The sequence below is a fragment of the Emydura macquarii genome, unplaced genomic scaffold, assembly GCF_026122565.2.
Source record: "Emydura macquarii macquarii isolate MOO-44397 ecotype Brisbane River unplaced genomic scaffold, CSIRO-AGI_Emac_v2 contig_3530, whole genome shotgun sequence".
Taxonomy (NCBI): domain Eukaryota; kingdom Metazoa; phylum Chordata; order Testudines; family Chelidae; genus Emydura; species Emydura macquarii.
In genome coordinates this window covers 11686265-11713416 of record NW_027133667.1, presented here as the reverse complement: position 1 = coordinate 11713416, position 27152 = coordinate 11686265, and the positions used below count along the sequence as shown (strand labels likewise).

Genomic DNA, 27152 nt, shown 5'->3' with positions numbered 1-27152 from the left:
GTACTATGTGGGAGTGAGTTCCATGATCTATGCAATATAAGCCATCCTAGATGCAAGTCCGCTCTGATAAAGGGTGAAATAAAATAGGACAGTAAAAACTATGAATAAATCAAGGGTGATCTCTGAGGCAATTATAAACTCACAATATTTATGGTTGAGATGCAGCTATGTACATTTGCATGTGGTGTAAATTATGCTAATAGTTTAAACTTCTTCAAAAATAGTTGGGGACCAAAGTGACTTCTCTCACGCATCTGTTCCCCATCTTAGGTCAACATCAGATGTCTCTTATCTTCAGAGTAAAAAATTAGTCACTTTGAGTTGTCTGCTCTTTCATCCACTGTGCATCTGCTTGAAGTAATTCCTTGTCTAAGTGATATCAGCTATGTCCCTAATCACCTTCCTATTTCAAACTGAGTTTAAGATGTACTTGTTTTCACTTGCTTTCAAACTCCAGAAGTAGAGACACTGCTGTGGGACAATATCTTTAGAAATTAGAATTTGCTGCTCTTGTTACTTGATGAGATTATAAACTACCACAGAAGTGGGTCAGGTACCTGGCATGATATGGGTGCTGGAAGGTATGTGGAAGGAAATCTCACTTGTATCCCTTGCCAGTTCTTCACTGCAAAAACAACTTCAGTATCATGGACATACCAGAACCTGTACTGGACTTTCTTTTGTAACTTGCCTTGTTTACTATAATTTCCTCCTAAAGGACTACAGTAGCTGGATTGTATGAACCTTTGATAGCTTCTCTGATTAATAGGGTAAATAAATGTAAGGATTTGTTTCTATATATAGATTTAAAAAAAAGAAATGCAAGGGAACTAGAGTAGCTTCATTTCACTTCATTTTAAACCTTCCCTCTTATAATGCAGGGGATGTGACAGCATAATGGTGCAAATAACCCTATCACAGGACTCTCAGACCTGCCAAATTAAAAGGTATCAAAGCAAGAAGTGTAACCCTTTCTGTAGATTTCATAGGCGGCTTCATGCTGGAGTCTAGATACTACTTAATCTCTAATTGGAATTGTTCATGTCTCTGTTAGCATTTTACAAAGATTACTATCAGACTGAAAGCCCGGTCTGACTGCTCAAATACAGAGCACTTATCATTAATCACTGAAGCTACTATATGCTTATGCTTCTGAGAGCATTATTAAATTTGTATTCCGTCTCTCCCATGTGTAAACCCTGTCCCCTGCCTCTCCCTTCCTGCATCTTTTAATAATCTGGGATATCCTAAATCTGCACTATGCTGTAAGAGGACAGCATCTTTTCAGGAAGGGACACATTGATGATCTAGTTATCAGTACTAATGCAAACTGCTGCCTCCTAGCAAAGACCACATCAGTGATCCTGAATTGACTTGCAAGACTGAAATATCCATTTGAATCACTCTGTTAATGTCATTTGTGTGTATGTGTATGCACATCTGTTCAGGTAAGTGGAGGGGTTATTTCAGAAATAATCTGGGGTGGGGGCAAAGCTGTGTTAGCATATAGAATGCTGTGTTATATATCCTGCACAGTCTGGGGATGGGTGGGGTGGGGAAGCAAAAGACATATAAATTTATGAGAAGTCTGAAAGGGGACAACTGCTTGCCTTTCCCCATAGCAGAAGACATCTCTGAAGGACAGACATTTTGACACATTTGTCTACATATAAGCTTAGTCAGAATGCTGCAGCTCTTAAGAGATTCCAACCAATGAATCTAATTTCTATGCTCATGAGCCTTGTCACTAAATAGGGTGGACTGAGCCAAGTATAGATCAGCTAAAGAGCCTCCTCTATCTGCTGTCATACAAGGATGTAGCTAGCCATTTGGAAATTGTTCACACACTGCTTGATAGATTGTCCCACCCCACTATAGCAACAATCTCCAACATGCAATGTGTTCATTGCAGTTCACTTTGTCTACCTGTTCTGAATGGTATCTATCCATTTGTCTCTGCTTTATACTGCTACCCATCACAACACTATCTGAGCATCTTCCATGTAAACTCAGTAGGAATAGTGAAGTCTCTAGTTGACTTCATGGAGTCTCTGGCATATTTCCCTTTTTGGGGTAAAACTCTGCTTGGGTTAGGTTTTGAGGTGATAAGGGGTTTGGAAATAAAAGGGGTATTGGAATAGTGGGGGGTGATTGATGGTAGAAAGGCTAACATGAAACCTAAAATACCCCATTAGTGTTAAAGCTCCCCTTACACTTATTATAAATTCCTATTCTTTAAATTACTCTGCCCTTCCCGTAATGATATTGTTAACTCCTTTGACCTAAGCAGTAGCTCCATTAGGAGAAATTGATGATGGAATCAGGTATTTCTGTGATGCAGTCCTGTTTGTTTACAAAGAATGTCCAAAGTGCTGTTCTGAACACAATAGGAAAGAAGTAACAGAAGACATTCTTTGTTCACAGTTCCAAGCCTCTTTTCATCTGGCATTCTTCCTAAAAATTGTTTCTCTTAGCTTTTTCTCAAGGTCCTAGGATAAGTGCTTCTCCAGCTGACTCGGGGGCTTCCTTGTTGCCTTTGTTCTGCTTCTATAGTGTTTCTTCTCCTTCTGTCTTGACAACAACTCCACCAAACAGTGCCCAGGCCCCTGCATTTGCATTCACATCCTAGGTAAACCCCTCAGACCCTATAGCTTAACTCTTTCTAGGGGGCCTGTGGTTTGGGCAGCGGCTCCTATTGTTTCAGCTATCTATTCCATAAAGGAGATGAATTGTTTTTTATATTTATGCTGAATGGAGGGTGGCTGTTATACCCACTAGCTTCAATGATCTTTCCCCCAACCTGCAGCATAACAATATTTACAATTCTTAAAGTGTTTTCCATGTCCCAAGGGCTTGGACTTTACAAAAATTAGGGAACCTTCCCACTCATCTGAGGAGGCAGCTAAGAATTATCCCTATTTTACAGAGCGGGGAATGGCAATACCGTTTGTGATTTGCCCAAAGCCACAGAAAATGTCAGTGACAGCCGGGGGGGACTGAGGTGTTCCTGTTGCTCATACTGGTGACGCTTCTGTCTCAGCTGGTGTGTGCCTGGGGGGCTACTGACGGCCCTCCTGCCCCAGTGAGAGGCGTGGGCTGTGCTGAGCCCCAGGGAGAGCTGGGTGCAGAGGGGGTGTGAAGTGGCTGAGGATCTTTCAGCTGAAACTGACCCGCGGGTGTCCAAGAGCGAGGGGTAGTGAGCAGTGATCAGCCCTCAGCTCTGGCTGGGGGAACGGGTGGACTGGCGCCCCCCCGCCTTTAAAAGTTGCACTCTGTCCTCGCGGGCTGCCTCGCGCCCCGTGCGGCTGTGACGTTTCCAGGCAGCTGGACCCCGCTCACCTGGGTCTCTAACGGCAGGTGACCCGCTGCCTCCCAACAACGGGCGCTGGCCCTTTAAATCTCTACCGCATTGCCTGCTGCGAGGTTTTGCTCTGCCTTCCTGCGGTCCTATTGGTCCGCCGGCCTCTCCTCCTTCCGCCCCTCTCCACATCGCAACTAATCGCCGCCCTCTCCTGTTATAACCGTCGGGAGCGTACCATTACTCCTCCCCGGAGGGGGTGGAGGGAGCGGGTATCTTTTGACACACACCCCCGGTCCCCGCCCGACACCGGTTTCATTGGGCTGGCTGGCTGGCTGTGCTGCCCCGGCACGCGGCAGAGCCGCTCTCCGACCCCGCGCACGCCCTGGGCAGAGTAACGGCGGCGTCTCCCGTTAGGGCGCCGTGGGAAAGGAGGCGCTGCCCCGCCCCCCCCGGATCGCTGGGGACCGGGAGCTGCCAAGGGGCGAGCGCCGCCGCCGCCGGAGCCAGAAGCGCAGAGCCCGCCCGCCCTGAGGGGAGGAGCAGGAGCGGGGCCGGCGGGGGAGATGGCCCTGCCGCACATGGCTTAGCGCAGGGAGCCCGGGCGCAGGAGCGGCAGCATGAGGCAAGTGGGGCAGCTCCTCGGCCAGCCGGGCTGGCACCCCTCGCCCCCTCCGCTCTTCCCCGCCCCCCCTTCCTGGGGCCCGCCAGCCGGGCCGGCACCCCCCCGCTTTTCCCCTTCCCGGTGCCCCCGGGCACCCCCCCGCTCCCGGTGCAGCCTGGGAAGCGGCGGGCTGCTGCTGCTGCTGGCGGCGGTGCCGCTTCCCGGTGACTCTGTGCGGGTCAGGCGGGGTCTCCCGTGCCAGCCCCGGCAAAGCGGAGGAGGCGGCTGGAGGCGCTCCCCCCCCCTCCCCTCAGCTACTCCCGGCAGGGGTGGCGGCGGCGATAGCTCTGCCCGCAGCCAGGCTGCGCGCGGTCCCGCAGTGCGTTGGCATGTGCCGGGCTGGCGCAGCAGCCGCAGCAGCGCCCGCCCTTGGAGAAGGCGCCGCGCAGGGCGAGCGCTTGCCCCGGCGGGCGGCTCGAGGTGCGGGGCCCGGCCGGGAAACCGGGGACCTGCCCTAGTGCCTTGGGGGAACCGAGCTGGAAGGTGCCGGGGGCGGGTTCGTCGCCTGTTCCCAGCGCTGACGGGCGGGAGCGGATCCGAGCCCCCCATCCACCCTTCCCTGCGAGCTGGGGGACGCGGGTGCTTGTGAGGGCTTGAGTGAAACCATCATGGGAAATGGCCCAGCGGGCAGGCCACTAAGAGAGTGGCCTGCAGGGAGGAGGAAATGCTCTCTCAGTTCATCCCAGCGAAAGGTCTGAGGGGGGCCCAGTTCACGCTGTGCGTGGGCAGCCTGCCCAACTTGGGAAGCGGGCTTTGGCAGGGAAATGATGGTGGTTAGCTTGTGTCAGAAATCTGGAACTGAGCAAACCCCTGAAATTTGCGGCTGTGATCTCCTTCACCTGCCTCCTCAGCTCAGACTCTAGTGGGGATGAGGCCATAATGTTTTAATGGTCAGGAGGCGCTTGGGAGCCCTTCCAGTATACGGCGAGGGGAACCTTCCTGACTTGCAAGCTTGTGTAGTTTTGTTCAGTAGCATGCCCCTTGCCTGATCTTTCACCTTGCCATGTGTATTTGGGAGCGAGAGAAATGCTGAAGGAAATCTGATTATATTTGTCCTTACATGGGTACAAATTTGGTGGCTACAGGTTAACCCCTGAAACGAAGTTGGGGAGGAAACACTACTTTGCTCTGCCAATTCATTGTGGGAGAAAGACATCTCTGAAGGATATTGTTTTGAGTTAGCGGACCAAGTTCTTCCTGCTGCATGCAGTATATTCCCCTTAGGCTATCCAAATTTCTTCCTGTTGGACAGCCACAATGTATTACAGGGCACTTCCAAGATTAACAGACACGTTTATCTTTTGTGGTGCTTATATGGATTCTCAGTCAAGTAGATGCCTCCTCCTGGCATGCTCCATCTTCTAAGCACCTTTATTACTGATTCAGGTTTATTATAGTGATTGCATTTTAACTTCCAGCAAATAAGTATTGCAGTAGAGTTTATTACATTGCTATAGAGTTGTTTCATGCTTTCTATTATAAAACCCAGTTTCTAATATTACATTTTCTGTGGTCAGAAGTTTGAATTTTGCAGGCTGTTGGCCCAGGATGCTAGTTGCGATATTATCATTTTTAACAAATAAATGTTTGAAAATTTACTTCTGCACTGGCAACTTTTTTCATAACAAAAAGGTATATTAATATATTTCTATTGTATCAATATCATTCTGTGGCTCTTCTTATCTCATCCAGAGACCCATTTAATGTTTGTCAATCCATAGTACCATGTCTTATAGTTCAGCCAAACACAGGCATTAACAGAGGCAGCTTTTGTGGTCTCTTCTGCTAGCTTGGTCTTTCACTTTAAGAAGCATCATTTACTTTGATAACATGCAAAGATTGAAATCACCAAAAGCCAAGGAAATTAAATATATAGCTGAAAACCCTGTTCTTCAATTGTAGACTTCACTAAGTTATGTTTAGGCTTCTAAATTATTCCCCATTTATAAAAACACCTGAGAGAACATTATGCAAAACTTAAATATGCAGAAGTTTGGAAGTTCTCAGCTAAGGTTATCAATGAATATTAACTCTTAGTTTGCTTAGTAATTAAAATGGAAACTGTAAAGGAACACTCAAGTTAAAAATTGTATACTGCACAAAGCTTTTTTTTTAAAACATATTACAAGAAAACTTGATGACATAAAAATTGAAAGAGTTTTAAAAATGAAATTTATTTTTCACTAGTTATGCTGTTAATTTATACATCAGTTTTTCTCTCAGCTTGAAAAATGAAAATCAGTGAAGCCAGTTTCAGTGTTTATTTTCACTGACACCTTCTGGTATTGTGCTTGGGTTGCAAATCCTGTGGGGACACATTTATTTGTTAAAAATAACTTTTCATGGGAACTAATTATTTTAGATCATAGGATTATTTCTGTTGGCCTTATGTTTTGTAAAAACTTGTTTGCACAAAAGCTACAGTTGGAGTCAAATTGGAGTTGACATGTCCCTTTAATCTAGGGGGGAAAACATCCACTATACATTCATCCACAGCGCCAAGTGAAGATTTCACACTGTAGCCAGAAAGTAGATACTTAAACTATATTTAGCTTGCATTTTCAGAATTGCAGCTTTCTAAAGCACTTATCTTGAAGAAACAGATGAACTCAAATCTATTAAATTACGTTTATTGGTTCTCTAGAATACTATAGTTGAAATACACAAATAGACTTGTAGTTAATTCTAAAATCTTTGTTCACTTTTAAAATTGAATAAAAAAGTTAAAGGAACAAATGCCAATTTGTCCTATATCAAGTAGTTAGTTATATTACCCAAATAACTGATGATATTCATAATTTGGAATTCAAATGCATTAAAAGTTGACTCTGAATTTCAATAAATTTGAATACAAGTCCTGTTCATAAATAAGCCCAGGCATTTGTTGCCTCTGTAAACACTATGTGATTGTATATACTTGGTGCAAACCTAAGCACAAATTGGTGAGGTCAGGATGACATTTCATCCTAAACTTCCCTGTCTCCTGTGAGTTTCAAATTTTCCATTTAGTGTGCTAGTCTTAACCTTTTTCTCCCCAAACTCTCAGGAGTTTTACGCACATGTATCACTAGAGAAATTTTAGTTATTATGCAAGTCCCTTTTGATGAAGACAAGTACATTATTACTTGTGTTGTGGGAATGTTTGAGTTGTTGTAAAACAAATGGTAATACAGAGCAGATGTTGGATTTTCTGTTTAGAGAAAGTTCTGACCAGAAAAAAGTTATGTTGAGTGTTACTGACTTGCAGGATTTTAAAACATTTTTCTAGCATGTTGTGATAGTCTCACACATTAATTCACCTAATCAAGTTGTTGTGTTATGGTCCCATTTGTCTATGCTTCTGCTGTCCTGCAGATACTCCTTCAGTGCAATAGCTGGGGCTCTCTCTCTAGCTTTATCTAGAGACACATTAATAGTGGGACTAGATCCCTACTTTGTGGGAGTTAGGAAAGCCTCCCATAACATTTTGATAGTTATAGGATGTTATTTTGGGGGTGTGTAACTGACCAGCAGTGCACCTCCATTGGTGGTACCATCAGTGGCAGCTATGACATAGACAGAGCTGAGGCATTTGATCACCATGTCATCTAACTCTGATAACATGGTGGTCAAAACATGTTTTTACAGTAGAGCTGCTGCTTCTATGAGGCCACGTTTTTCCAGTGTAGATGTAGCTTAGCGGTGTACTCACCCAAGTCTAAAAGGAGGAAGATTTTCCTGGGTGACTGCCATCTACTTCTGTCAAAGTGGAAAGAATCTAAGCTTTCATTTAAGGAGGAAAAATGTTTCCAGCTCTTATGTTTGGATGGTTAATTCTCTTACATGAGCTGAATGTAAACCAATACAGTTTTGTCTTCATAAGTCTGCACACGGCACCAGACAGTATCAGTGCCTGTGCAGCTTCACCTAGACTTGCTAAGAAGCAGCAAAGTGAAATGAAGGAGAATGTTGTTCAGTTCTAGAGTTGCTGTTCAGAACCTTCTGTTCAGCAGCAAAACTATAAACAAATTGGGTCAGTTTCATTATGCTGCTGTTGGGGAAAACTGTGATCAGCAGCAGATACACGCACTAGACTACTAGAATTATTTAGTGGGGAGGAGGACTCAGAACAATGGAGGCAAGGTGAGAAGTAGATTTGCATAGACGCCTCATTTCCACCATCCATCCTTTCAGCAGACAGGTTTTGGGTGAGTGAGGAACAGAGAAAGATCTCTCCTTCCATGCAGAACGCTGTCATGATCACAACTGTTTTCATTCTGCCTCTTCTGTCTACAGCAATTCTCCAGCTGCAATAATAAACATTGTGATGCTCTGTTACTGTTGGGGTACTTGGCGAGGAGGACCCAAAACACCGCAGAGTTGGGAGAGATGCAGGTGAAAGGAAAAAGAGAATAAACTGTAGGGTGGAAACTGTATTTCATAGACAAAAGATTTAATAATCAAATGTTTCTCAGTGTCTTTTTGCTACCAAACCCAATTATCACCAATCTTTCTTTTCTCCTCTAAAATCTTGGCATTATCTCCATTTGAAAATATTGGGTAGAGTTGTGAGGATCAACCCTAACTAGTACATGAAATTAAAGCTCTAGTTTTCCTTAGGAAGCAGTTGCTTAATAATATTGGCATTCAGATGGTTCAAAGTGGAGCATTTCATTGAGACAAGAAGGATGTGGGGTGGATTTCACACTTTCGCTGCTCTAGTTTGGCTGGACGTATATTCTGGATGCTCCAATCAGATGAGCAGTTGTGTCAGAAAGAAAAAGCTAGAAACTTAATTTCATTTCCAGGGGAACCGATGAGAAATCGAGGAAAAATGTTTTCACCATCATCCCTGTCACTGAGGCCTATAACCTTCAACTCAACCCTTTCTCTAGATCCTCACATCTAGGCTGTGTCTAAATGCTCCCCATTTTTTCTGCATAACATCTCTAAGATATGGCCTTTCCTATCCATCCACACAGCTAAAACTCTTATTCAGGCTGCTGTGTCATGTCTTGGTTACTGTAATGTCCTTCTCTCTACCCTTGATTAACCCCATCTTGCCCTGCTCAGACCCATTCAAAATGTTGCTTCAAAAATAATTATCCTAGCTCCTGGCTTTGACCACGTCAGTATCACCCCCCTCTCTTTGCATCCCTCCAGTGGCTTTCCTTCTCTATTACATCAGATATAAGCTACTTGTCTTAAGTTTGCAGATGATACAAAATTCCTGAAAGTTAAGTCCAAAGATAACTATGAAAAGTACCAGTCACCCAGTGTTGTGATATACCTTTGTAAAATAAAATGGCAAATGAAATTCCATGTTGATAAGTGTGAAGTAATGGAAAACATAATCACAACTATACATACAAAATGATGGGGTCTAAATTAGCTGTTTCCACTGAGGAAAGAGATCTTGGAGTCATGTGGATAGTTCTCTGAAAAACATCTGCTCGATGTGCAGCAGTAGTCAAAAAACGCTAACATTAGGATCCATTAGGATAGATAATAAGAGAAAATATCATAATGCCACTATTTGAATCCATGGTATTTCCCCCCATCCCACCCCCCAATATTGTGTGCAGTTCTGGTCTCCCCATCTCAAAAAGGTATATTAGAATTGTAAAAAATACAGAGAAGGGCAACAAAAATTATGTAGGGCTGTGGAACAGCTTTCAGATGAGAGATTAATAAGACTGAGATGATTCATTTTAGAAAAGAGGTGACTAAGGAGGGATATGATAGAGGTCTATATAATCATGAATAGTGTGGAGAAAGTGATTAAGGAGGTTTTATTTATCCCTTCATATAATATAAGAACTAGTGGTCACCCAATAAAATTAATAGGCAGCAAGTTTAAAATAAATAAAAGGAATGCACAGTCAACCTGTGGAACTTGTTGCCATGCATATTGTGAAAGCCAAAAATATAACTTGATTTTAAAAAGAATTAGATAAATTCATAGATAATTCATAAATGGCTGTTAGCCAAGATGTCAGGGATGCAACCCCATGCTCTAGGTGTCCCTAAACCTCTGCCAGGAGCTGGGAATGGACAAATAGGGATGGAATACTTGATAATTACCCTGTTCTATTCATTCCATCTGTTCATTCCAAGTACCTGGCCCCAGTCACTGTTGGAAGATAGAATACTGGGTTAGATGAACCATTGGTCTGACCCAGTACAGCCATTATGTTCTTATGTAATTTTCAAGGCCCTTCACTGCCTTTCCCAACCCTGTCTATCATCTCTCATATACTGCTGAGCATTTGACTCGTGCCTACAGTTAGCCCATGATGCAATCCATTACCTACTTGTTAACCTCTCAGACAAGACCATTTAATGCTTTCTCCTATGCTGCCCCTCATGTTTGGGAGGAGCTCCCCTAAACATCCACAAAGCCTCTTTGTCCTCTTCTAAATCCCTTTTCAAAACTCCTTTGCTGTGATGTCTAAAGTAAAAACCTGAACAGCGGTTAGGCGGTAGTCTCAGTACACCAGCTTCCTATCATGCTGACCAATATTGTCTCATTGTTTCCTTGTGCTTCCCCCTCTCTGTTTGTATCCATCTGTTGTTTCTTATCTTTGATCAGTGTTTTTTGGCCTGTGGATCCCTGAGGGTCTGCAGCTATGTCTAATATTTCCAAACAGGTCTGCACCTCCATTTGAAATTTTTTAGGAGTCCGCAAATGAAAAAAGCTTAGATTATAAGCTCTTTGGGCCAGGGACCATCAAGTTGTTCTGTTTTTGTACAGCACCCAACACAATGGAATTCTGTCCATGACTGGGGTTCCGAAGTGCTACTGAAATACAAATAATATATTTTTGCCTTCTTCAGTTTTTCGCTGTCCGTACTGTTTAAGTCTCAGTCAACAAAGTAGTACTTAAAGTGAGTGGGGTGAGTTTTGTTGGTGCCCCGGTATCAATATTACAATGATGAAGCTTAATTAAAGGTGGGAAATAATCCACTTATTATATCAACTTTCTGACCAGTAGAGAAATTGTTCTGTATGTAGTGTTGCTGCTAGTCCTGCTGTTCTGAAATAGTTCTTCTGATTCTGCTGTGCTTTGAAGTGACTGCTAAGTACTTAGGGTGGGTGTAAATTGAGGAAACTCTGCATCAGTGGTTCTCAACCTCTGGTCCGTGGACACCTGGGGGTCTGTGAACTATGTCAAGGGGTCCATAGAAGACTGAAAACTGACTGATCAGATTTCACTTATATGTACAGACAATAGATTTCCAAAGGGGTCCATATCTCCATTTTAAATTTCCAAAGGGGTCCACACCTCCGTTCAAAATTTTTTTAGGGGTCCACAAATGAAAAAAGGTTGATAACCACTGCTCTACGGTATTTTGACTCCCTCCCCCCCCCCCCATAACTTTCCAAATGACTAATTACTGAAGCTTACAGTTATTTTTCTTGTTCACATGTAAGTTACAGTGATCACTGACATACCCTAAAGCTCTGTCCACACAATTTTTTTTTGGGGGGGGATCTCCCATCGAAGCATGAATGTAGATACGACACCACCATTTTTATCACTATGTCTAACTGTTCAGTTCCAGATGTCAGGTGTCACCTATCTATAGTGGTACATCCACCTTTTCTATCCTCAGTGGAGTTTTGCTCACTGTAAGGGAATGACTGGAGACTTCATTTAAAAAAAAAAAAAGTATAGTGTAGGCAAGGTCTATCTGTGGGAGGTTCTGCACTTGTGCAGCCACTCCTAAAGTCCTCTGAAAATGGATATTGTAAAACCTGGAGCACTTCTGTGTTGTACCTGGTGCTAACAGTAGTGAATTTTCCTATCTCCTTTCATCGGGTCAGTGAACTAGGAAAAAAGCCTCAGAGCTTTGATAATCAATTGATCACATTCTAATCAATTTAAAAACTGACTCTAGTTAAAGTGGTGTAAGTTTTGGGTGTAGAACAGCCTTTATTCATCTAATCAGGGATCTGATCCGGCTGTTGCAGCCTATGGTTTTGTGACTGCAGGGGGAAAGCAGAGGAGGTGAGAATTCTCATCTGCTCAGTTTGCATAGGTGGGGATCTTCATTGGATCGGTTCAGTGAGCAATGGAGACAGGTGTTTGGCTAGGACTTTTGCTTTATGCAGCCAACTGGCAGAATGTTTTCACTGATCTCCCCTCCCTGGTTACCCCCACCCCTCCCAAGAAGTTTATTTATCTTGTAACAGAACAGAAGCAGATGGTGTAAATGGGGAGGTTACTCAAGTCTATTTTAAATAAAATTTGTGCTAGATTTGCTGTCTTCTGACATAGAGCAATGAGGGACAAGGGAAGGGTAAGTGGAGTTTTCAGAAGCATGGAGTGCTTGAGTCTCACCACTTACTGAGCAAGGAAAGGTCAGTTTGCCTCCCTGTAGACCTGTCTTCAGATGTGTGTATTTTTATTCCTCATAAAATGAGTCTAATGACACTACCAGGGAAAAGTGTAGTGTGAGTGAGGAGTGTGGAGAGTGGCCAGGCAGAGTAGGGCTGCTGGTGTCACTGAGTGTGTGGGGAAGGACTCTCAGTGATACCTGGCTTGATGCCTGGCAGGACCTCCTTTCTAGCAGCATGGCTTTCACCAGGTTTCTTCCCCTGTGTGTGTAAAAATGCAGGAGAGCCTGCAAGGTTGCAGGGTACCATCACAAGTGCCTAGAAGCCCCAGCCAGGATCTGCTAGGTGCTGTACAAACACAAGTAAGTGACAGTCCCTGCCCTGAAGAGCTTACAAACTAAATAGACAAGACAAAGGGGGGAGAAAGCGGGTATTATCCCCCTTTTACAGGTCAGAGAAGCTCCGAGCAGCCCACAGTCCAAACCAGGAAGCGGAGGCTGTCATGGAGCTACAAGGGCATGCTGACCTTTGGATATTCTCTCTGGCAGGGTACTCCTTTAACTGCAGGGCCCTAGGCCTCCACTTTTTTGCAAGAGGGAGCTCTGCAGCCCCAGTATCGTGAGACTAGGTCACTGGCTTTGGCACTTGTTTCTCTCCATGGCTCTTCTAGTCAGTCTAAAATAACTTGATTTCATGTTACAGACTTTATCCTCTTGGGAAGGGATGCAACCAGCAGTTTTGCTGCAATTCAGGACAGCCTTTTGAAAACAAGATTGCTTTTGTTAATCAACTGGAATACAATATTTAAGGGTTCTTTGCTTAGAATGGAAAAGCAAAACTTGGATGAGGGTCCATGTTGGTCATAATAATCTATCCGTCTGGTCCAGAGTATCATAGATTTCATCTTTTCCCCCACTCTACTTTGGTCAGCCTGGTTCTTATCCCCATGTTCTAACACCTCTGTGCAACTGGTCTATCACGTTACTTCTACAGATTCTTCCCTTGATTGCCAGTTGTTAGAAGTTAATGTCAGTCGTTGGTCATTTGTTATCTCCCAGGTAGCTGTTTTCATATGTAGCTTTTGGTAGTTTATTCATACCAACTCAGATACGCCTACCATCTCACCCAGTCCCCTGTCCAAAGAAAGGAATTAACCCTTCAGTCCTACAAGGTCATCATACAAAGTGAGGAGGTAAATCTCTCACATCTTTCATCCAAAAAAAAAAAAAAATCCAGAAATTTCCCCCACTGTCCAGTGTCGGGCTGGAAAATCTCAAATGTAATAGATAAAACAGAATGTGCTTTGAAGTTGATGTTATGCTGATGTGAGAGCCTTCCTTTCAACTGTTCTGTGTATTTTTCCTGCTGCTGCTTTTGGAATCTCAAATAGGAAGTGCAATGGTTAAATGGGAGGGAGACACTAGTGTAGATGTGCTGTATAAAGTTCCAGAATAACTGCTTTCAGATACGCCTCTGAATGCAAAGTCTCTGGGTTTGTCATGGTACAAAGGTAACTATGTTGCCTCTTGTCATTATTCATATGATGCTGGACAAAACCTGGTTCCAGTGAAGAACATTAAAATCTGATTATTGCAGCTGCCACCCATAAGTATGTGGCACTGCCTTCCAGGATTGCCAGCCTTGCATTTTAGTTTTTACTGACATGAAGATCTGAAGTTGATTTTATTTATTTATTTATTTTTTTTACTGACATGGTAAACTTTTTACTGCCCTCACTAAAAATACCATAAACAATACAATAATGTCACAAAAGTGTGTACTCGCTTGCAATATTTTGTACACAGGAATTTAGAATTACGCAATTGTTTTAGCTGCAGTTAATTGATCAGTTGGATTCATTGGGCGTGTGCAATATAGGAATTGATAGTCATGATCAGTGCAGTTTTATGATACAAGAAGTGATTCTGAATGACGACAATCAATGTGAAAATACAATATGTTTTATTTCTACCTAATTTTACGGACGTTTCCAATTATTTACAGATTTACTGACAGTGTTAAAATTGTACATTTTTTTTACTTGACTGTCCATAAATTTACGGATCGTTGGCAACCCTGCTGTCTCCCCAGGTCCTCTCCCCTTTAGTGTCTTAGTCCTGTACAGCTCAATCATTACAGAAACTCTTCTGTTATTTATTTGGCTATTAAACTACATTTATTTTACCCTTTTCCCAAATTTTCAGTATGCTGTAGATTTTTGGTATTGAAAGCACATATCCAAGGTGAGGGAAGCAGATGGTTTGGACCCCAGAGTAGGGAGCAATTGGCACACAGGAAGGCATAGATGGCTGTTGAGGCTCTTGAGAATAGAGATGAGTGGTGGTGACTTTGTTTGCGGTTGCTGTTGGGTTCTTCATTTTTCACTAGCAAACCTTGACAACAATTTGCTGTCTTCCTGCTGTCCTTAATTCCAAATCAGCTGAGAGGCGCTGCACGCTTAGCCACCAGTAGTTCACTGATTTCTTGCTGGCATCACAGCAGAAGTAGATCTTGAAGAGGAAACACTGAAATTGACTAGAAACAAAGGCTGAGATTATACTGGTATTGATGTGCTGGCCATAATCCCGTAGTATAGACTCATATTGCCTGTCCAAATGATGGTAGCTACATCAAAGGAAGTGATCTTTTATCAACGTAGGTATGAATACACTGAGGGTTAGACATGTTGGTCAGGCCTGGTCTACACTTAAAATTTAGATCTACCTAGCTATGTCACTCAGGGTGTGAAACATTAACATCCCTGAGTGCAGTAGTTCAATTGACCTAGCCCCCAGTGTAAATGCAACTAGATTGATGGAAAAATTCCTCTTTTAACCTAGCTACCGCTGCTACATCAATGGGGAAAACCCTCTGTCGATCTAGGAAGCATTGCTAGAGTGGCATAGCTGCAGCATCGTTGCTCTTTTGCTGTAGTGCCCCATGACCTCAGGGTTGTGGCTTTTTCACATCCCATAACCAACATGTGTCTACCTTACTTATGAGTGCAGACCAAGTGCTGTGAAATTAACTTAATCAACAAACTGAAAATAATATTTTATTGAATCCTTCAGTCATAGGCTTGGCCTGTACTTAAGAGTTAGGTTGACATAGCTATGTCAGTTAGGAGTGTGAAAAATACATACCCCTGACTGGCATAGCTATGTTGACCTAACCTCCAGTGCAGATGCAGCTATGTCAATGGAAGAATGCTTCCGTTGACATAGCTGCCATCGTTCAGGGAGGTGATGTTCCTACACCAATGGAAATACCCACTCCATCGGTGTAGGCTGTGTCTATGCTATGGGGTTGTGCTGGCATAGCTATGCCAACATAGCTGTACTGGTATAGTCTCCCTAGTGTAGACACAGTCATAGTAATCTTAGGATATGGCTACACTAGGCGTGCTTTACCAGTATAAGAATACCTGGATATTTATACCAGCAAAAGCACTCCTAGAGTGCACGCAACTATAAGCACCCCCCATAAATGAAATGAGCTATAATTGTAAAAGTGCAGCTTTGCTTGTACAGCTGCATCTAACTAGGCACTTCTGCCAGCATAGTTGTGTTGGTCTGGGATCACACCTCTGACCAATATAGCTATGCTGGCAGAAGACTGTAGTGTAGACATAGCCTTGTTGATTACTTGTAACAATAGCAGGTGCAATTTTTAGACCAAAGTGGGATGTAAATTGTCCCTTTCAATACTACATTGACACAAATGGGCATGGTTCACATTTCTCGGTCTTTTTGTTACAGCCTGTCTGCAAACTCAGGCCAGCGTGTATCAGTTTATATTTGGTTTACGTTTGGAAAGTTCCTTTACGATTGTATGAGTTAGAGACTTTGATTCTGCAGCACAATTATGTGGCATATTCAAAGTGGGTAATTATACAGCATACTGCATAATCTCATTATACATGAGGGCGTGCTGGTTGGGCAGGCAGACTGTTCTTAGGGAGGCAGCATGTATAACAGAGCGGAGAACTGAGAGTCAATAATAAACCCTGGATCATATCTGTGAATCCACCACTGTGTGACCTTAGATACCACTTCATCTCTCTGTAACTTTGTTCCCCAAATGTAAAATGGAAATAGTTTGTCACTCTTTGTAATGTGCTTTGAGATCCCCCCAGTGAAGTGCCATACAAGTGCCAAGTATTATGTCCCTGGCTTTTCCCTTACTCCAGCAAAATGTTTAGGTTGTGAGAACAAGGTCATGTCTGTGAGAAGAACTCATTGTGTGCAGCAATCTCCTCCACCAAGAGGAGTGTTTGGCAGTCATTTGCTTTGTATAAGCTGATAACATTCAAGTGCTGCAGAAAACTGCTTCTTTCCTCTTCCAAGGAAACGCTTATCAGCAGTTAGGGAAAGAATCCTAGGTAATGCAGGTGATTCAGGGTTCAGGCAAGGCTGGTTATTTTTAGGCGGTGAAGCATCAATGTGACTACTTACAGGCTGTTGAGAAATACGCACTAATGGGTGACAGTACCTTACTATACTGCTGTTCAGTTCCAGTGTTTTGACACTGAAATGTTTTCCTCCCCTTGATCAGTCTGTATAAATTATTGTGGTTTGATTCAGGGGTGATATTGTTTATAGATTCGTGGCAGGGTTTGGGATAAGACATTCCCTCCTCCCAGCTCCTAGACTAAAATTGGTGTTGACCACATGGGGTTAAAGTTAGACAGTCAAGTGGTGGGCTGAGGTTGCCAAATGGGCTCTTTGAGTATGAAATTTCCATTTATCCTCGTTCCTTCTCTGAATCATTATTTACTCAATTTAGGCCTTATTCTACACTAGCACTTATGCCAGCAAAACTTCTGTCATTCAGGGATATGAAAAAAACACCCCCCTGAGCAACATGAGTTTTGCCAGCATAAGCACTTGTGTGGACAGTGCACTGTCAGTGGGAGACACACTCTCACCAGCATAGCTACCACCACTCATTTTTATTATGGCAGTGGGAGAACTGTCTTCGGTCGACATAACGTAGCTACACAAGTACTCTTAGAGCGGCACAGTTGTACCAATACAGCTGTGCCTCTATAAGTTTTAAGTGTAGACTAGCCCTTATTCTCTTCCCAGAACCCAAATATCATGGGCCGAAGGCTACTTGTCACTGTGCCCCTCCTTCTGATCAAGGGCCAATAGGTAAGAGATGCGCCTGCGCCGCCGCCCCCCCGCCCCCCCCCCCCCCCCAAATTGAGGGTGCAAATCTGTGTTCAGTTTAGGGTCTAGCTCCCAGCAGCTCTTTTGAGGGTGTGTCTGCTCTGAGCACTGCAGGGAACACACACAATGCAGGGGGAAAATCCTGTTCCGCCAAATGCAGAGGAATTAGACATGTTGCCCGTTTTGCTCCTGGCAGACTGAGCGTTTCTGGGTGATTGATGCACTTATAATGTATTGTTGTGCTGGTGGAGGGAAATCCATTAGACAGCTATGAGATTACTGAGAATTTGGGTGAATATATAATGATATTTGTTTATATGGAGCCAATATATCACAGCAAACTGGCATTGATGCTAGAATCAGAACATGGCACTATACCAAGAGAGGTAAAAGCAGCAGAATAGCAAGGATTTTTGGAGATATAAGGATTGGTTGGAGAGGAGGAAGTATGGCAAATCTGGGGCTGCCTGATCTCAAGTGTCCTCCTTAGCTAAATCACCTATATAGAATTGGTGCTTACAAAAATAACACCTCAGATGACTTGATGTAGAACATTTTAAATGCTGCACTCCTTCATTTAGAGAGTCCTTTCACTCTGTGATCAACTGCATCGTAACTAATTCTTGTCACCTTCCCTTTGCATGTATCTTTGTAAGTGTTCCAATTCCCTGGGCTTCTGAAAGATGCCTGAACTGGACCTCTATTGGGAATCTAATGGGAAATGAATTGCCTAATTTTATTTTAAAAATCCAAACCAAAACACTAAATAGAGTGAAGTCAGAGATCTGCTAAGCATCTGCAGCAATATTTGCCTGGCAACTAACAGACAGTCCCTTTAAAAGAAACAAAACAACATAAAACAATGGGTCTGCATTGCTGAACAAATCTGTCCATCCACTGTGTCCCTGTGCTTGCTTGTTGCTGGAACTCACTGTTTCTTTAGCTTCAGGGCACTGTTGTCTAATCAATCCCTTTAAAATTTTTATGCTATCCATTGTTTGTAAAAACCCTCCTAGAAATAAGAAAACAAAATTCCTTTCCTGCTTTACTGTATTTTTCACATGATAAAAGTGATCTTCCTTTTGCTTGGTTGGGCAGCATTCTGAAACAAGCATGGTTCTGGGGATAGAATTAAGTTGCTACTGCTGAGCCAGCAGGGCAGCACTAACATGAGCTTTATTTGCTGTACAGGTTGAGGTCTTCTCACTCTGAGTAGGTGAAATACTCAGACAGGCGTGGTGAAGTTGTAGTTTTTAAGACACTGAATCAAGGGAACATTTCAATGCTAGAAAATAACTTTGGACATTATTTTAGTCTAAACTCCCTGACAAAGTGCAATTCTTTTTATCTGCCTTCACTGATTATAAAAGAGTTTCAGAGGCTTCTAAAACTCACGAAAATCCTTGTAATTTCCTGTTAATTGTTAGAAGTGGCATGGTAAAACATTGACCAGTAAATTCAGCACAATGCTAAACCATTCAAACAGTTGTACAAACAACTAGTGTTACATTCGAGGTAAACCATATAGGACATGTTGATATATCATTTGGAAAACACTTTTCCTACTTGATGCCCTGAGTGGCTTTTGTACTGATCCAGAAAGGAAACCTTTAACATGCAAGCATTGCACAGTCTCCCCTAAATGGACTTCCTAAACCCCTGTGCTGATCTAAGATGTACCTTCATACACAGGTGATCCAGGCTCTATGCTTCATAAACTTGAATACAAAGCAATAGACTGACAGTGACTTGTAGTACTTCATTAAGAAACTCACATTGTACTTTTGACAGACTGGGTATCGGTGCTGAAGAGAGCTTGGAGCTGAGCCTCTTACACTTGTAAAGTAAAATATGAAAAGTAGCTAAGAGCTTGTCTACTTTGTGGTTTTTGCATTGGTAGTGGTATGTATTGGTACAGATTATCCTGGTTTTTGAAGCCAAAAAAATTCCCAGTGTTCCAGCTCTATTTTTAATCAAATATACAAAGCCTGAAACAGAAGTTTAAAGGAAATAAAACTTGAAAGAACGGAAAAGATTCAGACCTATTTTGCAGTGCTTGTGCAAGCACCAGGGTGGGTCAGGTAGGAGAGTGATACTGATGGCTGCTTTTCTGTCTATTCCCTGTACTTTGCTCTCTAGTTTAGACCTGCAGAGCAGCATTACAGTGTTTGTTCTCTCCATTTTGAACATTGTTACTCTGTTAATACTAGTAAATCTACTTTTCTAATAGGTGGAAATATTCTTTGTGTTGTTTGATAGATCATCTATCGCCATAACAGTTATGCAGATAGTATTGATTAATAATATTTTGCACTTTTAATCCGTAGATGTCCCATACACTTTACAAAGAGGAATAATATTTCCTCCCCATTTTACAGATGGGGTAACTGAGCCAGAGAGGTTATGCAATTTGTCCAAGATTGCAGAGTGAATTGATTACAGAGCTGGGGACAGTATCTAGATCTCCTGACTTCTAGCCCTGTGTTTAGTCCACCAGATCACAGCTGCCCCTGTTTAGCAAATACAGGTTTACCAGTTTGTAAGTCTGGCTTGTCAATTATATCAGTCAATGCTTTATACAAATACAAGCATGCATACATGCATATGTATGAAATGTCTTGTGAACTGATGGAATGATCAGTGTGCATGTACAAATGGAGAGGTGGGTATATTGGATCATCATAATTCTGCCACTTGGCACATACCTTGTAATGTATATGTTAATATTTTCTACATCAATATAAAAAACTATCCGTGACAAATCCACTAAACTCAATGTCTGCAAAATTTAAGTTTTAAATAAACACACACAAAAAAGCCCTTCCTGTTTTTAAAATTTAATGTGACCCAATGTGGCACAGGTTTCATGAGTACAGATGAACAATTCCAGTCCTTTTCCTGCTGCTGTTACCTTTCCCAAGCAGCAATAGACTGAAACTGACAAGACCTTTTTTTTCTTTTCATTGCAATTGTTTAGGACTGGGTGAGCAGCCATTCACAATTGCACTGTGCTGCAGCTTGGGAAAGCTGTCAGCAGCAGCTGATTCAGGCACTGGAGCTATTCCACTGGGAAGAGGACAAATAACAAAACAGGCTGGTAAAGTGGTAGACATCCTCTCATAGAAGGCAGGAAATGAGGAGGGGGATGGGTAAAGTAACCACCTCCCCTAATAACATGGCTGTGTTGGGAGCAGCTGTAGCAGTTGTGAGGAGAAGACCCAGATTTATCAGATGCTGATTTGAAAGCCAGAGCCCCGGGATAGGGTCATGAATATAACAGCTAGGGATGTGTTCTCAGCAAAGCATGGTTCATAGAGCATGTTGGTGGGGACCCTCCATCATCTTTCATACTAGTCTCTGATTAGTGGCTGTCCAATAAATTTTTTAAGGTGCTGAAGTCTAATGTGCAGGAACCGTAATTTTGAATATTCTGATTCTCTTGTATAGTTGACACTTTAAAGTTTGAGATTTTATGTTAAGATAAGTATTTGCATTAAATTTGTATCTCCAAGTACAGCATAACCTCCTCTTGCATTCTGACATATTTGTATTTGCTTGCCTACCTGCAATTTTGTTGAGTCCCTCTTTTGCACCTTCACTAGCTTTGTGTTTTCCAGCTTGTGTCATGACAGTGTAAATTGAATTTATTGGTTCACAATTTTAACTTTTGTTAAGGCCATGCCTGTGAATGAGGGACTGTTTGGTCATGAAATTTTGTCTATTGCCTTGTGTTATACACAGTAGCAGTTAGCACTTTAAACATTTTTAGAGAGAAATAATCCACAGAAGGAAAGATAGAGACTCAGGGTAACAATTCAGTTGTCAGTAGTAAAGGAATGGAAGTTCTCTGTACACTAAGCCCTGACTCCTGGTTTTTAGAGTGAGAATACAATTCTCTCTTTCTCTCTCCCTCTCTGTCTCTGGTGCTCTTTTAGACTGGTGATTAGTGGCTCTTTTCTGAGGACTGCTTTATGGGAGCCAAAATACAAATATGAGAAAAGAACATGTTGTGATTACAAATTGTCTTTAAAAAATGGATGCAAGATGTCCCATTATTCTGTCTCTGTTTAAAATGACAGGATTTTTGTCTTTAAACAGTTCCCAAACTCTCTTCCCCCCTCCCCCCCCCCAAAGTCTTTCACTCCTCAAGCTGGTCCTTCCTGACAAAAATTGCAGCAGGTGCTTGAACAATCGGTATCTTCTTAATTGATTTTTGTCAGGAAGACTACAAGGGAAAATTCTTGCCATAAGTTATCTAAGCACTCTGTGATTCTGTCAACATAATACATGCACAAATTCCAAAAAGCATCATAAACTGACTAAAATGGGATTGTTACTGGGGTTATTATGACATTGTAAAAGTATGTATTAACTGTAAGTATACATACACCCTTAAATACCTAGGTGTAGATAGGTACTTTGTTATATAGTCCCTCCTCCTCCTGGGAGAGGCAGTGCTGACACTGTTCTGAGATCTGCAATGGAACACATTAGTCCTGCATCAAAGTATTAGAGGCTAGCCTTTTATTATGGTATCATTCAAGTATTTCACCAAAGTAAGTACTGGAGACAGAAAAATTCCCCTGTCTGACTCACTTCAGAATCCCAGGATTATTGAAACTAGTGGATTAATGCACACTTACAGAACATAGGAATTTAAGTCATGGCTACATTTGGAACAGTTATTCACAACTGGTATACATCATGCTGTTTGGAGTGGCTTATGACTGTGAGTGCCAGCTTCAGGGCAGACTTGTCAAGGAGGGCAGCTACTCCAGACTGGTGGTATGTTCTATAATTTGATGTCACCAACTCAGTAACAGAGATGAACCCCTGGATCACTCTAGTCTTGCCATGGAGTCACAGACAGTCCTTTTGGGCTCTTCAATCTATCTTGCCACCCTGGCAAGTTGGACTTAGTGATAAATGGTCATTTACACCAAAAATCACAAAATATTCAGTTGCTCTCTGTCCCAAGAGACCAGTCACTTACCCCAGATCGATTTGCCTTAGCTCTCACACGGAAGACAACACTGGTAGCCAATCCTATAGTAAACTTACCTAAGGAGATATTTCTTTTTCCTAGTTAATATGAATTATTTACAGGTTCAAGCAAGCATATATACACAAATGAGTTTCAGTCCATGATTCAAAAGGTGACAGAGTTATAGTAATCTGTCAGTTCAGAATGTCTTTCAGGGTTAATCCACACCAAGGGACATGGGGCTCTCTTTGCTTATGCTTAGGAATCTTTGCCCTTCAGAGTCCAGACAATAGGAAAGAGATCCAGTTTTTCCTTGCCAGGGATTTTTATCCCCTCCATCTAGAATCCAAATTGTAGGAATGTGTTCATATATAGGTCTCTCCTTCTTGGAGGGAGTTAGGCATGCAGTCAACAAAGCCCCTGTCCTTTGTTGCTACATAAATCATTTGTCTTCAATGGGCCATGGACAAGTGCTTTATCTTAATCGGTGCTGCTTTTCTTGTTTGTTGAGTTACACAATTACCGAGGTTTACAGTGTAAACACTTAATATAACTTTATACTATAGGCTATAGAGATTATAAGTGAGGTCAGTATATGCAGCATCCTACAATCATTTCATAAGAGTCTAACCAATGAGCAGCACATCCTTACAAGTTTAACATCTGTCTTGAACAAAACTAAGGTATTGGTGAGCTAGTCTAGTTTCCAGCCATGAATTGGTCAGTGATCAGCTGACACCTACAGACTTGGCAACAGATGGCAGCTGGTTTACCAGCATGACATCCCTAATGCAAAGCTCATGTAGGAAGGCGTGTCACTGACACTACTGAATACATCCTAGGTCCACCTATTCTTGATAAGGAATCAGCCACTACATTTTCTTCCTGTTGATATGAATTATTTCCATGTCAAATTCCTGTAGAGCTAGACTTTATTCAGTGTGACCATATTAGAGAGAAATGATCTGTCAAAACCTGAGCCTTTTTATTTTATTTTTATTTTTTTACACAAATATTTTATTTTACACAAATAAAATTTAACAATGGCATAGCATTCCTGCTCGATGACAGCATAGTCTTGTTGGGAGGAGGGGATGTCATTTTTTACTCAAGAAGGCAATGGGATTCCTCTTGTTTTCTGCCCCATCCTGCATTAGTACGGCACTTAACCCAACGTTCAAAGCATCAGTACATGGCACAAATTCCTTGCTAAAATCAGGGCTGACCAAAACAGGCTCTTTTATGTTCTGAAAGCTTTAGTTACAGGCCTCTGTCCATATCACCCCATCTAGTTTCCCCTTTTTTATAAGGTCTGTTATGGGGACCATAATGTCACTAAACCCCTTCACAAACCTCCGGTAATAGCTGGCCAGACCAAGAAACAGGTCCGAATCCTTCATTAGTTTGTGGGGCAGGCCATCTCTGAATAGTTTCTACTTTTAAAGGGTCAGGACAAACTAACCCACTGCCCACTCTGTGTCCTAGATAAGATATCTTTGCAGCCCCCATCATGCATTTGGAGACCTTAACAGTGAGATTGCTTCTTAAGCCTTTGTAACACAAATCCATGTGGTTCAAGTGGTCTTGCCTGGAGCTATTGAAAATAACCAAGTCATCTATTTAGGCCCTGCAGCACTTCATGGAAGGTGGCCCCTGCATTAATTAATCCAAAAGGCATAACCTTAAATTCATATAGGCCAGATTCCACTATAAAAATAGATTTTTCCTGGGCACCAGCATATAAGGAATTTGCCGATACCCAAGAGTTAAGTCCAGACTGCTTATGAACTTCGCAGCCCCCCAAAAGATTCAGTAGGTCATCTAGTCAGGGAGTGGGGTATAGGTCGGGTTGGGTGATAGTGTTTAACCTTCTAAAGTCTACATGCAACTTCATGATTTTATCCTTTTTAGGTACCATCGCAATAGGAGATGCCCGTGGCTTTTTGACTTAATCACCCCCATTTCCAGCATGCTTTCCACATCCTCCTGAATTTGCTTCTGCATCTCTTCTTTAGGATAATATGATTTGCTGGGAGCAGGAGGTGGCCCTGTAGTTTCAATGGAAAGTACAAGCATGTCAGTTAAACCAGGCCTGTTGGAAAACACCTGTTTATGATGCTTTAAAAGGGCTAACATTTCTTGCTTCTGGATGGGGTTTAGACCCTCCCATATCGCAGTGCTTTCCAGAGGAATCTCTTCCTTACTCTCCCTGGTCAAATCAATTAAGGGGACAGTAAAGGCTCCCTCATCAGCACAACAAATCATATTCATTCACTACCATCTCCTGTTTGTGGTAAGCTTTCAAACTATTGACAAGTACAGTTTGTACAGCTTTCCTACCAGGGGTCTTTTTTACACTATAAGTGACTTCATTCACTTTATCACCTCAGAAAGTCCTCAGCAACACATCTCGAAGAATAACAGTTACTGGTAAGTAACCCAGTTTTTTGTTTTTCCTCACTGGGATCAGCAATAGCATCATATCACCAATATCAAATGATCTTTATTCAGCGTGCCTGTCACACCAAGCCTTTTGTGCTTCCTGACTTCTTTCAAGGTTTTGCTGCACTAAATCCACCATAGCCTATACATTCTTTTTAAAACAAGGACATATACTCCCCTACAGGTTGTCATCTTCTCAGTACTATCCTCACAAGAGCCTTGAATTAAATCTAGGGGTCCTCTTACCTGCCCCTCATACATGGGATCCAAGGCAAAGCCAGTAGATTCTTAGGGAATGCTTCTATATGAAAATATCAAATAAAGGAGTAACACGTCCCAGTTGTTCTCTCACTTGGTGACATATATTTTCAACATAGCTTTCAAAGTTCCGTTAAATCTCTCCACCAGACCATTAGTTACACGATGGTAGGGGGTGGCTGTTATGTGCCTCACTCCACATAACTCCCATAACTTTTTAAAGACTACAAACATGAAATTAGCACCACAGTCTAACTAGATTTTTCTGAGAAAACTACTCTGTTAAAAATGGCAAATAAAGCTGTAGCCACAATCTCCGCTTCAATATTGGCTAGTGGCTTCAGGGTCCCTGATGGCAGAATCCACCACAGCAAGTATATATTTCTTTCCACTGCTGTAAGGTTTAGTGAGGGGTCCCACAATGTCTCACAAACACCGATTTAATGATGGGCAGAGGTTGCAACAGCGCTTTGCAGGGTCCTTTTAATCTCTTACACTGTGACATAAGTCAAACATCTCTTACAGTAATTCTTTACTGTCTCAAACACATGAGGCCAATAGAAATTCCATTTAAATCTGTCACAGGTTCTTTCCATGGAGTTTCAGCCCATAATTCAAAAGGTGACAGAGTTGTGGTAATCCGTTAGTTCAGAATGTCTTTCAAGGCTAACCCATTCCAAGCAGTTGGGGATCTCTTTGCTTACGTTTAGTAATCTTTGGCCCTCAGAGTCCAGATATCAGGAAAGATTCAGTTTTTCGTTGTCAGGGATTTTTATCTCCTCCACTCCAGAGTTCAAAGTGATGGGAAAAGTTCATACATAGGTCTCTCCTTCCTGGAAGGAGTTAGGAATGCAATCAACAACTCATCCTTCGATGCTACACACACAATATATCATTTGCCTTCAATGGATTATGGACAAGTTTTACTTTACCTTAATCAATTCTTCTTTTCTTGTTTGGTGAGTTACACCATTACAGAGGTTTACAATGCAAACGCAAATATAACTTTATACCATGGGCTATAGAGAATACAAGTGAGATCAATACATGCAGCATCCTACAAGCATTTTATAGAGTCTAAATAGTAAACACCTTACAAAAGTTTAACACCTATCTTGAACAGTACTAATGTACTGATGAACTAGTCTGATTTCCAACTATGAATTTGTCAGTGCTCAGCTAGCACTTACAGACTTGGAAAGAGTTGGCACCTGATTTACCAGTGTCACAGTATGGGGTCAACATATACATGCTTGTCTTCTCTACAAGGCGTAAGAGGTCAATGCTCCTGTTTACTGTCTGTGTATAGCAGTATTCAGTCTGCAACTATGAGGATCCTTCCCACACACAGGTGAACCTAGCCAATTGTTCTAACAACACTAAAAGGGACAGTTTTTCCCCCTGATCCTAATGTTCCTTGAAGCATGAGGTATGGTAACTCTCATAACTTTACCCTGGCTAAATTAACTGCAGATGAATTTTTTAAGAGTGTCTCTTCCTGTTTCTTTAGTCATAGTGAGCTATTTGGCTCAAGAGTATCCTGTGGCAATGAGTTCCACAAGTTAATTATATGCTGCATTTTAAAGAACTTTTCCTTGTTTTTAAACTGATTGACTTCATACAGAGTCGAGTCTGTTAGGGCTAACATAAGGAAAATAACAGAACTATTCCAGCCTCTGTCTGGCATATTAATACAGAGTATCAATGCAAAATTGTCCAAGTCATTGGCTTTAATATGAGTAACAAATAAAAAAAATGGAGGCAGCATTATTGACCTCAGAAAAGGAACTATGAAACTTTTTCTTACATGGCTTCTCTCTTTTCTGATAATTTATTTCCTCTCAAACTTGACGTGCCTTCGCTTTTCAATAATCTAGTTTGAAACCATCTAAATTCCAAATCTGTTTTAAAATCCTGATTTCCTGAGAAATAAGTTCTTTTAAAGTAGAAGCTCCCTCTGCTGGTTCTGCAGCAACAGATAATTAATTAATTATTCCTGGATGAACACTGACATT

General features: G+C 42.1%; 1 protein-coding gene across 15 annotated transcripts in view; it reads left to right on the top strand.

Moving 5' to 3' along the window:
- MICAL3 (microtubule associated monooxygenase, calponin and LIM domain containing 3) overlaps positions 1 to 27152 on the top strand; it is a 252360-nt gene that overhangs the window by 22047 nt on the left and 203161 nt on the right. For 14 of the 15 annotated variants that reach the window (XR_010917670.1, XM_067536323.1, XM_067536319.1 and 11 more), the window contains exon 1: positions 3574 to 3923. The exons of the other annotated variant lie outside the window; for it this stretch is intronic. The gene's annotated coding sequence lies outside the window, so the exon portion shown is untranslated. Of the gene's footprint in view, positions 1 to 3573; positions 3924 to 27152 lie in introns of those variants that run through there. 15 annotated transcript variants of the gene reach the window in all.